Raw genomic sequence first — 14,878 nt, forward strand, 5'->3', positions numbered from 1 at the left:
AATAAAATACTGGCAAACCGAATCCAGCAGCACATCAAAAAGCTTATACACCATGATCAGGTGGGCTTCATCCCTGGGATGCAAGGCTGGTTCAACATACGCAAATCAATAAATGTAATCCAGCATATAAACAGAACCAAAGACAAAAACCACATGATGATCTCAATAGATGCAGAAAAGGCCTTTGACAAAATTCAACAACCCTTCTTGCTAAAAACTCTCAATAAATTAGGTATTGATGGGATGTATCTCAAAATAATAAGAGCTATCTATGACAAACCCACAGCCAATATCACACTGAATGGGCAAAAACTGGAAGCATTCCCTTTGAAAACTGGCACAACACAGGGATGCCCTCTCTCACCACTCCTATTCAACATAGTGCTGGAAGTTCTGGCCAGGGCAATCAGGCAGGAGAAGGAAATAAAGGGTACTCAGTTAGGAAAAGAGGAAGTCAAATTGCCCCTGATGGCAGATGACATGATTGTATATCTAGAAAACCCCATCGTCTCAGCCCAAAATCTCCTTAAGCTGATTAGCAACTTCAGCAAAGTCTCAGGATACAAAATCAATGTACAAAAATCACAAGCATTCTTGTACACCAATCACAGACAAACAGAGAGACAAATCATGAGTGAACTCTCATTCACAATTGCTTCAAAGAGAATAAAATACCTAGGAATCCAACTTACAAGGGATGTGAAGGACCTCTTCAAGGAGAACTACAAACCACTGCTCAATGAAATAAAAGAGGATACAAACAAATGGAAGAACATTCCATGCTCATGGGTTGGAAGAATCAATATCGTGAAAATGGCCATACTGCCCAAGGTCATTTATAGATTCAATGCCATCCCCATCAAGCTACCAATGACTTTCTTCACAGAATTGGAAAAAACTACTTTAAAGTTCATACGGAACCAAAGAAGAGCCCACATCGCCAAGTCAATCCTAAGCCAAAAGAACAAAGCTGGAGGCATCATGCTACCTGACTTCAAACTATACTACAAGGCTACAGTAACCAAAACAGCATGGTACTGGTACCACAACAGAGACATAGATCAATGGAACAGAACAGAGCCCTCAAAAATGATGCCGCATATCTACAACTATCTGATCTTTGACAAACCTGACAAAAACAAGAAATGGGGAAAGAATTCCCTATTTAATAAATGGTGCTAGGAAACTGGCTAGCCATATGTAGAAAGCTGAAACTGGATCCCTTCCTTACACCTTATACAAAAATTAATTCAAGATGGATTAAAGACTTCAATGTTAGACCTAAAACCATTAAAATCCTACAAGAAAACCTAGGCAATACCATTCAGGACATAGGCGTGGGCAAGGACTTCATGTCTAAAACACCAAAAGCAACGGCAACAAAAGCCAAATTTGACAAATGGGATCTAATTAAACGAAAGAGCTTCTGCACAGCAAAACAAACTACCATCAGAGTGAACAGGCAACCTACAGAACTGGAGAAAATTTTTTCAACCTACTCATCTGACAAAGGGCTAATATCCAGAATCTACAATGAACTCAAACAAATTTACAAGAAAAAAACAAACAACCCCATCAAAAAGTGGGTGGAGGACATGAACAGACACTTCTCAAAAGAAGACATTTATGCAGCCAAGAAACACATGAAAAAATGCTCATCATCACTGGCCATCAGAGAAATGCAAATCAAAACCACAATGAGATACCATCTCATACCAGTTAGAATGGCCATCATTAAAAAGTCAGGAAACAACAGGTGCTGGAGAGGATGTGGAGAAATAGGAACACTTTTACACTGTTGGTGGGACTGTAAACTAGTTCAACCATTGTGGAAGCCAGTGTGGTGATTCCTCAGGGATCTAGAACTAGAAATACCATTTGACCCAGCCATCCCATTACTGGGTATATACCCAAAGGACTATAAATCATGCTGCTATAAAGACACATGCACACATATGTTTATTGTGGCACTATTCACAATAGCAAACAGTAGGAACCAACCCAAATGTCCAACAACAATAGACTGGATTAAGAAAATGTGGCACATATACACCATGGAATACTATGCAGCCATAAAAAATGATGAATTCATGTCCTTTGTAGGGACATGGATGAAACTGGAAAACATCATTCTCAGTAAACTATCGCAAGGACAAAAAACCAAACACCACATGTTCTCACTCATAGGTGGGAACTGAACAATGAGAACTCATGGACACAGGAAGGGGAACATCACACTCCGGGGACTGTTGTGGGGTGGGAGGAGGGGGGAGGGACAGCATTAGGAGATATACCTAATGCTAAATGACGAGTTAATGGGTGCAGCAAAACAACATGGCACATGGATACATATGTAACAAACCTGCACATTGTGCACATGTACCCTAAAACCTAACCTAAAGTATAAAAAAAAAAAAAAAAAAAACTACCATAAACTTCCTTTATAAACTCACTGGTTTTGGTTTTGGTTTTTCCTGACCTGAATGAAATCTTGGACAGATTTCATAGCTCTTCCAGTGAATTTTAGATAGAAAGAAAAAAGTACAAACAAGTCTAAAGAAATATTTCATCCATTTAAAACTTCTCGCCTCTCCCCTCTCCCAACTCAGGTCTGCCTCAAACCAGCAAATCCACCCTGGTGAAGGAGTGAGGAGTCTGCTTCTTCTTGTTTCTCTACTCCCTCTCTTCTACCACTTGCCAGCTACTGTTTCAAGCCTCCTACATTGTCCAGCCTAGAAGAGAGGGGAAACCTGGAGAAAAAGACTACATTGTATATGGCCAGTACAGTTGTGATCTGATATTGGTGCTCTACATTGCATATGGCCAGTACAGTTGCAATTTGATATTGGTGCCCTACCTTTTAGATACTATGTTTTTTTTAGTTGGGGGATTTCTGTGGATTTCCCAAAGAACTCCTCCTCTATTAGAGATCTCCTATCTCAATTCTTTTATAAGGATGATTCTTTCCACAACTGGCCATTTAAGACTCTGCATTCAGTCCTTGGCTTTCACCAGGGTGACCTTCACTATCCACTTGTGCATCTATCTCTTTTGTGAAGTTCTCTTCCAGATGATCCACAACTGTATCCTTTCCAGAGTCTGTATTTGGTCCATGAAAAATACACTTGTATCCTTGTTCCCACTAAACCGCTCTACTTCATTCTGCCAACAGATAGGCTGTTCTAGCTAGATGCTATTTGAATGTCCCTCCAAAACTATAGGGAAATTTAATTGCCATTGTGATAGTGTTAAGAGGAGGAATCTTTAAGAGGTTATTAGAAGCAGAGCAGGGTGGCACACACCTGTAATCCCAGCTACTCAGAAGTCTAAGGCAGGAGGATCACTTGAACCCAGGAGTTCTAGGCTGCAGTGAGCTACAATCACCACAGCACTCCAGACTGTGTGACAGAGCGAGATGCTATCTCAAAAAAAAAAAAAAATAAAAGGTGATTACAGGATGAGGGCTCTGCTCTCATGAATGAATGCTGTTATCTCAGGTATTCTGTTATACCAGCAGAAAGTAGAGTAAGATAGCAGCTTCTTGCCTTAATTTTTTTTCTTTCACATACCAGACCTTGAATTTTCTAGATACCAGAGAAAACATTTCAAGCTTTCTGAGCAGTTTTCTTCTCTTGGCTTCAAATGAAGGGGAAGTGCTTTCACCACCCTCACTGTGGAGATGGGAAGGGCAAACACAGCATACTGACAACTATCTCCAAAGAAACCTTCACTTCCAAATACTTCCACCCTTCCCCATGAATTCTTTGCCTTACCTTATATAGATGAGAGACAAGAGATAGGCTAGTGCTGGCAGAAGTGATTTCTCTATCTCTAAGCATGTCCTACATAAGGTGGTCTAGCCCCTTGCTTTAGAATGTGGGGGTAATTCGGTGCCTGTATAGCTTGGCCTTGAGTTCTTAGCTAAATTGAGATCATATGTAAAGTCCAGTTTAAATTTCCTGTTATGTTTAATCATTAAATCATACCTTGTATTTCTCCAACCTGTCAAGTTCTCCATAGTATCAAGGAAAACATATGCTCAGGTTACTTACAACTATGGATAACTTACAACAAATTACCTACAAACATATAAAAGAAATGTACTGATTCAGAATCGTACAGCTGCCCTGAGGAGTCTCTGACCTCCCTATACTGTGATATATGTTGGTCTTTAAAAGTAACAGGAAAAATTGCACAATGCTATTGAGATCTACAGCTACAAACTAAATGTCTACCTTATTTTTATGTCAAGTGCATGTGTGCTTCCCAAGAGGAAAAGAGTTTGTTGGGTAGCTTTGGTACCTCTCAGCATGGAATCTCAGTATTTAGAATTAGTTCTACCACTTCTGACTCCCTCATGTTTAACCCATCTGTGACTGCCTCCACTATGGACAATTTCCTGTTTCAATACACAGGAGCTATGGCAATAGCTGTCTCTACTCTAATGGAGTATGTAGCCAAGCAATGTCAACTAGTGCTGAGAGGTTAAAAAAAAAAAAAAGTTACCCTCAGTATGAAGCAGACACATATGGTTTTATGAATTCTTCCTTCAATTCATCCAGTATGTATCTTTTTTCTTGTAAGTTTTCTAAAATATCCATCAAATTTTTGAAATGTTTCACTATGTTTAGTGCATAATCACCTCCCTGTAACAAAGTCTGAAATGATCAATCACTTTCATTTAGTGAGTCCCTCAGTCCAAAATAATCTTTGCTTAAGAGCAAAAATTAGGAGGTGGAGCCAAGATGGCCAAATAGGAACAGCTCCAGTTTACAGCTTCCAGCATGAGCAACACAGAAGATGAAAGATTTCTGCATTTCCAACTGAGGTACCAGGTTCATCTCACTGGGGATTGTCAGACAGTGGGTGCAGGACAGTGGGTGCAGCGCACCAAGCGTGCGCTGAAGCAGGGTGAGGCATTGCCTCACCCAGGAAGCACAAAGGGTCAGAGAATTCCCTTTCCTACCCAAGGAAAGGGGTGACAGATGGCACCTGGAACATCAGGTCACTCCCACCCTAATACTGCCCTTTTCCAATGGTCTTAGCAAACGGCACACCAGGAGATTGCATCCCGCACCTGGCTCAGAGGGTTCTATGCCCATGGAGCCTTACTCATTGCTAGCACAGTAGACTGTGATCAAACTGCAAGGCAGCAGCGAGGCTGGGGGAGGGGCGCCCGCCATTGCCGAGGCTTGAGTAGGTAAACAAAGCCTCTGGGAAGCTCGAACTGGGAGGAGCCCACTGCAGCTGAAGGAGGCCTGCCTGCCTCTGTAGACTCCACCTTTGGAGGCAGGGCATAGCCAAACGAAAGGCAGCAGAAACCTCTGCAGACTTAAATGTCCCTGCCTGACAGCTTGGAAGAGAGTAGTGGCTCTCCCAGCACACAGCTTGAGATCTGAGAACAGACAGACTGACCCCCGAGTAGCCTAACTGGGAGGCACCCCCCAGTAGGGGCAGACTGACACCTCACACAGCCGGGTACCCCTCTGAGACAAAACTTCCAGAGGAACGATCAGGCAGCAACATTTGATGCTCACCAATATCAGCTGTTCTGCAGCCTCTGCTGCTGATACCCAGGCAAACAGGGTTTTCAGTAGACCTCCAGCAAACTCCAACAGACCTGCAGCTGATGGTCCTGACTGATAGAAGGAAAACTAACAAAGGACATCCACACCAAAACGCCATCTGTACACCACCATCATCAAGACCAAAGGTAGATAAAACCACAATGATGGGGAAAAAACAGGGCAGAAAAACCGAAATTCTAAAAATCAGAGCACCTCTCCTCCTCCAAAGGAATGCCGCTCCTCACCAGCAACGGAACAAAGCTGGATGGAGAATGACTTTAATGACATGAGAGAAGAAGGCTTCAGACGATCAAACTTCTCTGAGCTAAAGGAGGAAGTTTGAACCCATGGCAAAGAAGTTAAAAACCTAGAAAAAAGATTAGATGAATGGCTAACTAGAATAACCAATGCAGAGAAAACCTTAGCCAATTTGATCAACTGGAACAAAGGGTATCAGTGATGGAAGATCAAATGAATGAAATGAAGTGAGAAGAGAAGTTTAGAGAAAAAAGAACAAAAAGAAATGAACAAAGCCTCCAAGAAATATGGGACTATGTGAAAAGACCAAATCTACGTCTGATTGGTGTACATGAAAGTGACGGGAGAATAGAACCAAGTTGGAAAACATTCTGCAGGATATTATCCAGGAGAACTTCCCCAATCTAGCAAGGCAAGACAACACTCAAATTCAGGAAATACAGAGAACGCCACAAAGATACTCCTCGAGAAGAGCAACTCCAAGACAAATCATTGTCAGATTCACCAAAGTTGAAATGAAGGAAAAAATATTAAGGGCAGCCAGAGAGAAAAGTTGGATTACCCACAAAGGAAAGCCCATCAGACTAACAGCTGATCTCTCAGCAGAAACTCTACAAGCCAGAAGAGAGTGGGGGCCGACATTCAACATTCTTAAAGAAAAGAATTTTCAACCCAGAATTTCATATCCAGCCAAACTAAGCTTCATAAGTCAAGGAGAAATAAAATACTTTACAGACAAGCAAATGCTGAGAGATTTTGTCACCACCAGGCCTGTCCTAAAACAGCTCCTGAAGGAAGCAATAAACATGGAAAGGAACAACCGGTACCAACCACTGTAAAAACATGCCAAATTGTAAAGACCATCAATGCTAGGAAGAAACTGCATCAACTAATGAGCAAAATAACCAGCTAACATCAGAATGACAAGATCACATTCACACATAACAATATTAACCTTAAATGTAAATGGGCTAAATGCTCCCATTGAAAGACACAGACTGGCAAATTCGATAAAGAGTCAAGACCCATCAGTGTGCAGTATTCAGGAAACCCATCTCACGTGCAGAGACACACATAGGCTCAAAATAAAGGGATGGAGGAAGACCTACCAAGCAAATGGAAAACAAAAAAAGGCAGCGGTTGCGATCCTAGTCTCCGATAAAACAGACTTTAAACCAACAAAGATCAAAAGAGACAAAGAAGGACATTACATAATGGTAAAGGGAACAATTCAACAAGAAGAGCTAACTATCCTAAATATATATGCACCCAATACAGGAGTACCCAGATTCACAAAGCAAGTCCTTAGAGACCTACAAACAGACTTAGACTCCCACACAATAATAATGGGAGAATTTAACACCCCACTGTCAACATTAGACAGATCAGTGAGACAGAAAGTTAATGAGGATATCCAGGAATTGAACTCAGCTCTGCACCAAATGGACCTCATAGACATCTACAGAACTCTCCACCCCAAATCAACAGAATATACATTCTTCTCAGCACCACATCGCACTTATTCCAAAATTGACCACAGAGTTGGAAGGAAAGCACTCCTCAGCAAATGTGAAAGAACAGAAATTATAACAGTCTCTCAGACCACAGTGCAATCAAACTAGAACTCAGGATTAAGAAACTCACTCAAAACCGCTCAAATACATGGAAACTGAACAATCTGCTCTTGAATGACTACTGGGGACATAACGAAATGAAGGCAGAAATAAAGATGTTCTTTGAAACCAACGAGAACAAAGACACAACATACCAGAATCTCTGGGACACATTCAAAACAGTGTGTAGAGGGAAATTTATAGCACTAAATGCCCACAAGAGAAAGCAGGGAAGATCTAAAATTGACACCCTAACATCACAATTAAAAGAACTAGAAAAGCAAGAGCAAACACATTCAAGCTAGCAGGAGGCAAGAAATAACTAAGATCAGAGCAGAACTCAAGGAGATAGAGAAACAAAAAACCCTTCAAAAAAATCAATGAATCCAGGAGCTGGTTTTTTGAAAACATCAACAAAATTGATAGACCACTAGCAAGTATAATAAATAAGAAAAGAGAAAAGAATCAAATAGACACAATAAAAAATGATAAAGGGGATATCACCACCAATCCCACAGAAATACAAACTACCATCAGAGAATACTATAAAAACCTCTATGCAAATAAACTAGAAAATCTAGAAGAAATGGATAAATTCCTGGACACATACACTCTCCCAAGCTAAACCAGGAAGAAGTTGGATCTCAGAATACAGTAATAACAGGCTCTGAAATTGAGGCAATAATTAATAGCTTACCAACCAAAAAAAGTCCAGGACCAGACGATTCACAGCCGTATTCTACCAGAGGTACAAGGAGGAGCTGGTACCATTCCTTCTGAAACTATTCCAATCAATAGAAAAAGAGGGAATCCTCCCTAACTCATTTTATGAGGCAGCATCATCCTGATACCAAAGCCTGGCAGAGACACAACCAAAAAAGAGAATTTTAGACCAATATCCCTGATGAACATTGATGCAAAAATCCTCAATAAAATACTGGCAAACCGAATCCAGCAGCACATCAAAAAGCTTATCCACCATGATCAAGTGGGCTTCATCCCTGGGATGCAAGCCTGGTTCAACACGCGCAAATCAATAAATGTAATTCAGCATATAAACAGAACCAAAGACAAAAACCTCAGGATTATCCCAATAGATGCAGAAAAGGCTGTTGACAAAATTCAACACTCCTTCATGATAAAAACTCTCAATAAATTAGGTGTTGATGGGATGTATCTCAAAATAATAAGAGCTATTTATGACAAACCCACAGCCAATATCATACTGAATGGGCAAAACTGGAAGCATTCCCATTGAAAACTGGCACAAGACAGGGATGCCCTCTCTCACCACTCCTATTCAACATAGTGTTGGAAGTTCTGGCCAGGGCAATCAGGCAAGAGAAGGAAATAAAGGGTATTCAATTAGGAAAAGAGGAAGTCAAATTGTCCCTGTTTGCAGATGACATGATTGTATATCTAGAAAACCCCATTGTCTCAGCCCAAAATCTCCTTATGCTGATAAGTAACTTCAGCAGTCTCAGGATACAAAATCAATGTGCAAAAATCACAAGCATTCTTATACACCAATAACAGACAGCCAAAACATGAATGAACTCCCATTCACAATTGCTTCAAAGAGAATAAAATACCTAGGAATCCAGCTTACAAGAGATGTGAAGGACCTCTTCAAGGAGAAGTACAAACCACTGCTCAAGGAAATAAAAGAGGATACAAACAAATGGAAGAATATTTCATGCTCATGGATAGGAAGAATCAATATCATGAAAATGGCCATACTGCCCAAGGTAATTTATAGATTCAATGCCAGCCCCATCAAGCTACCAATGACTTTCTTTACAGAATTGGAAAAAACTACTTTAAAGTTCCTATGGAACCAAAAAAGAGCCCACATCACCAAGTCAATCCTAAGCCAAAAGAACAAAGCTGGAGGCATAAGCTACCTGACTTCAAACTATACTATAAGGCTACAGTAACCAAAACAGCATGGCACTGGTACCGAAACAGACATATAGACCAATGGAACAGAACAGAGCCCTCAGAAATAATACCACACATCAACAACTATCTGATCTTTGACAAACCTGACAAAAGCAAGAAATGGGGAAAGGATTCCCTGTTTAACAAATGGTGCTGGAAAAACTGATTAGCCATATGTAGAAAGGTGAAACTGGATGCCTTCCTTACACCTTATACAAAAATTAATTCAAGATGGATTAAAGACTTCAAAGTTAGACCTAAAACCATAAAAACCCTAGAAGAAAACCTAGGCGTTACCATTCAGGACATAGGCATGGGCAAGGACTTCATGTCTAAAACACCAAAAGTAATGGCAACAAAAGCCAAATTTGACAAATGGGATCTAATTAAACTAAAGAGCTTCTGCACAGCAAAAGCAACTACCATCAGAGTGAACAGGCAACCTACAGAATGGGAGAAAATTTTTGCAATCTACTCATCTGACAATGGGCTAATATCCAGAATCTACAATGAACTCAAACAAATTTACAAGAAAAAAACAAACAACCCCATCAAAAAGTGGGCAAAGAATATGAACAGACACTTCTCAAAAGAAGACATTTATGCAGCCAGCAGACACATGAAGAAATGCTCATCATCACTGGCCATCAGAGAAATGCAAATCAAAACCACAATGAGATACCATCTCACACCAGTTAGAATGGTGATCATTAAAAAGTCAGGGAACAAAAGGTGCTGGAGAAGATCTGGAGAAATAGGAACACTTTCACTGTTGGTGGGACTGTAAACTGGTTTAAGCATTGTTGAAGACAGTGTGGTGAGTCCTCAGGGATCTAGAACTAGAAATACCATTTGACCCAGCCATCCCATTACTGGGTATATACCCAAAGGACTATAAATCATGCTGCTATAAAGACACATGCACACATATGTTTATTGCGGCGCTATTCACAATAGCAAAGACTTGGAACCAACCCAAACGTCCAACGATAGACTGGATTAAGAAAATGTGGCACATATACACCATGGAATACTATGCAGCCATAAAAAATGGTGAGTTCATGTCCTTTGTGGGGACATGGATGAAGCTGGAAACTATCATTCTCAGCAAACTATCGCAAGGACAAAAAACCAAACATCACATGTTCTCACTCATAGGTGGGAATTGAACAATGAGAACACTTGGACACAGGAAGGGGGACATCACACACCAGGGCCTGTTGTGGGGTGGGGGGCAGGGGGAAGGATAGCAGTAGGAGATATACCTAATGTAAATGACGAGTTAATGGGTGCAGCACATGAACATGGCACATGTATGCATATGTAACAAACCTGCATGTTGTGCACATGTACCCTAGAAGTATAATAAAAAAGAATAATAATAATAATGCAAAACTCCCATAAGGGGGTTGCTCCAGTGACAACCCACGCTGCCTCACTCTTACGAGCAGCCCGCCCTGGAATATCTCTCTCAGGTTGTACTTTACTCTGCACTTAACTTTCAATTTTTTTCTTTTCCAACAAATTATGCTGTACTTTAAAAAATATAAAAATAAAAACTTTGAAATCAGTTTGTCAATATCCACAAAATAATTTGCTGGTGTTTTTTTATTGGGATTTAGTTAAATCTATAGAGCAAGTGGGAATAAATGACATTTTGACAATGTTGTTTCAGAATATCCATGTACATGAGACATTTCTCCATTTATTTAGTTCTTTTTTTTTTCATCAGAGTTTTGTAATTTACCTCACAGATCTTGTACACATTTTGTTAGATTTCTACCTAAGCATTTCATTTCTGGGGATGCTAATGTAAATGGTATTGGATTTTTAATTTCAGATTCCACTTGTTCATTGCTGACATATAAGAAAATGACTGAAATGTGTGTATTAAACCTGTATCATGCAACCCTGCTATAATCACTTATTAGTTCCAGGAGACTTTAGTCAATTTTTTCAGATTTTGTAAATAGATAAATGTCATCTGTAAGCAAAGAGAGTTTTATTTCTTCCTTTCTTATCGGTATACATTTTATTTCTTCTCCTTGTGTTATTCCATTTGGTAGGATTTTTGGCAAGATGTTGAAAAGGAATGGTGAGATGGGACACCTTTTTCTTGTTCCTAGTCTTAGCAGGAAATCTTCTAGTTTCTCACCATTAAGTATGATGTTAGCTGCAGGCTTTTTGTAGATGTTCTTTATCACATTGAGACAGTTTCCTTCTAATACTCGTTTGCTGAAAGTTTTTCATCACGATTAGGTGTTGAATTCTGTGAAATGTTTTTTACTCCACCTATTGCTATAATTATGTGATTTTCTTCTTCTTTAGCCCATTGATGTGATGGATTACATTAACTGATTTTCTAATGTTGAAACAGCCTTGTATACCTGGGATAAATACCACGTGGTTGTGGCATGTAATTATTCTTATACATTGTTGGATTCAATTTGCTAATACTTTGTTGGGGGTATTTGTATCTAGGTTCATAAGGGATATTGGTCTGTAGTTTTCTTTCCTTGTAATGTCTGTGGCTTTGGTATTGTGGTAATGCTGGCCTCATAAAACGAGTTAGGAAATACTCTCTCTGCTTCTATCTTCTGAAAAAGATTGTAGAAAATTGGTACATTTCCTTCCTTAAATGTTTGGAAGAATTCATCAGTGAACCCATGTGGGCTTTGTGCTTTCTGTTTTGGAAGGAACACTTGTTTGGTGTTCTCTAAGTTTCCTGGATCTGTGGTTTGTTTCCTGACTTTAATTTGGGGAAATTCTCAGTCATAGTTGCTTCGAATACTGCTTCTGCTCCTTTTGCTTTCTTCTCTTTCTGGTACTCCCATACATGTATATGATATCCTGTTCCATTTATTCGTTTCTTCTCTTTGCTTTCTTGTTTTGACAGTTTCTATTAACATATACTCAAGCTCAAAGATTCTTTCCTTAGTCACATCCAGTCTACTAATGAGCCCATCAAAGGCATTTTTCATTTGTTACAGTATTTTTTCTGTCATTTATTTTCAATTCTTTCTTAGAATTTCCATCTCTCTGCTTACATTATCCATCTGTTCTTGCATATTGTCTACTTTTCCCATTAAAGCCCTTGGCATACTGTAAAAAATAAAGTAGAGGTTCCTCTTCAAAGACTTTCCTCCCCATCCAATTAGGAATAAATGGTAACTTCTCTTAGAAGCAAAATTTATTCAAAGACCTGTGCTCCTAAATATTTGCCCTGGCATGCTTCTACTATTCCAAGCAAGCATTAGGTCATAGCCTGTTCCTCTTCCTTATTTAAAAGTGTTTTTACCTTTCTCAGCATTCCACAAGTTACCTCCTCCTTCCTTTGTTCTCCTCTACCTTTGCCTCTTTTAAAAAGTTCTAAGTTGCTAGCCAGTCAGGACAAATACAGAATGTGAGGTCCCGCTCCAGACAATGGAAACCAGACACAGCAGTAGGGTGGATACATTGGGTTATAAATGACTCTGTCTCCTTTGTTTGGTGTACTCTCGTGGCAAAACTGCTGGCGAGTGTACCCTTTCTGCAGAAGTAAAAATGGCCTTACTAAATTAAATTTATGTTCAAGTACTATTTCTTTATGGCACCAGGGAACAAGCATTTCAAACAATATTAATCATAGTTGTTTTAAATTCATGGTCTGATAATACCAACATCCCTGTCATCCTCTGGGTTTGGTTCCGCTGCTTGCTTTGTCCATTCAAACCATGTTGCCTTTTAATATGCCTTGTAATTTTTTATTGAAAGGCAGATATAATATACTGGGTCAAAGGAATTGCAGTAAATAGCCCTTTAGTAATGTAGTGGTAAGATATATGGGAAGGGGAAGTGTCCTATAGTTCTACCATTTTATCTCAGTCTTTTAGTGAGCCTGTGTCCCTAGGCTGTAAACTTCACAGTTCTCAGTTTGTTTTTTCACCCCCTTAGGTGGTACAGAATGTCTAGAGGGAGCTGGAGTTGGGTATTTCCTTTCCCCCAGGTCAGTTAACCACTTGTAAAAATCCCAGTACACTAGGCTCTGGTAAAACAGTTTCTTTTGATGGCAAGTCTTGTTAAGAACAAAATGCCCTAGAATTTTTCAAAATAGTTCCTTTTACACTCCTCATGCAGGAAGTAATTGGGGATTTTTCTCTGATCTTCTCTGAGAATTCATGGAGGTAAAACTCACAAAAGTGTGAAAGCCCCCTATGATTGGGTCCCCCAAGAATCTTTAACTCTCAAACTAATCCATAATGAGCCTCTGGCAATTCATCAATTACAGCTCAGACTTTCCTACTCCAGTAACAGTTCCTGCAAAGGTGTGTTTCTATGGTAAGGTGTGATTCTTTGAATCCACCCGTGTCTCTAATTTTGGGGAAGCTGTTTTCTCTGTGACCCCACTTCACTTACAGCTCTAAGAAGAGTTATTAATTTCTCATTTTGTTCAGCTTTTTAGTTGTTGTTAGGATGGAGTGATGACTTCTAAACTCCTTACATGTCAGACAAGAAACCTAAAGTCTTGCCTATTACTGTTAAACAAGGTACTACAAAAATGCAAGTGTCTCTTTCCAGAAAATAGACAATATATCTGCAATAGGGAAAAGAAAACTGTCTGCCAAAAGTCTTTTTTTTCCCACTAGAAATTGCTTGCTGCATTCCAAGCAGAAGTATTGACATACACAAAGGCCTGGAATCAAGAAAAAGCATAGTCCTTTTAAGGAACTACGAATGTTCCTTAAAGGTTGGTGTGAAATTTGGCAGGAGAGCAGGAAATAAGGATAGAGATATATACAGAATGAAGTAATTCAGGGCCTGACTGGCCTAAAGAGTTTGGATTTTATCCATTTGTTCTCCCTTGCATATTTTTAAATAGAAGAATGGTATTTGTTTATAGCCTATTTCATTCAAAAATTATTGAAGAAAAATAGGAAATGGCATTGATTGATGTTACGTTTTGGAAACATCACTAACAGGGCATTCCTTTTTAAGTATTAGATTCAAGGGCCTGGCATCAAAGAAATCAGATGGGAGGCTCTTTCAGTAATCCTGTAAGAAATTATGAAAGCCTGAACTAATGCAGCAGTAGTGGGGAGAGAGGGGCACAAGACCAGAGAGATATTTAGGGCTTGGTGACAAACTGAATGCAGGGACTGAGGGAGAGGGAGAAGTTGTGACTCTCATGTTTCTGGAAAGAGTCTCTTTAAGGAGAAAATATTAATATGAGTTTTAGGAGTTGCATTCGATTGTGAGATATCCTAATGGAGACAGAAATCCACTAGGCAGTTACATGTCCAAGTCTGGAGTTTAGGGGAGCCATCCTGATTGGAGATAATAATCTGGTAGTCATTTTTCCATAAATAGACGTTAAAAGCCATAGTGTGAGTGGGAGAGTGGAGCGAAGGGACAGAAAGACTTTGGACATAATCTTACCATATGTACCCAGGAAAAGAGCCATGAAAAAGACTGAAAAACAGAAAACAGCAGTGTGTCTGACAGAGCTATTTTAACAAAATT

This window comes from Hylobates moloch, unplaced genomic scaffold (assembly GCF_009828535.3).
Source record: "Hylobates moloch isolate HMO894 unplaced genomic scaffold, HMol_V3 SCAFFOLD_2, whole genome shotgun sequence".
In the NCBI taxonomy this organism is placed as follows: domain Eukaryota; kingdom Metazoa; phylum Chordata; class Mammalia; order Primates; family Hylobatidae; genus Hylobates; species Hylobates moloch.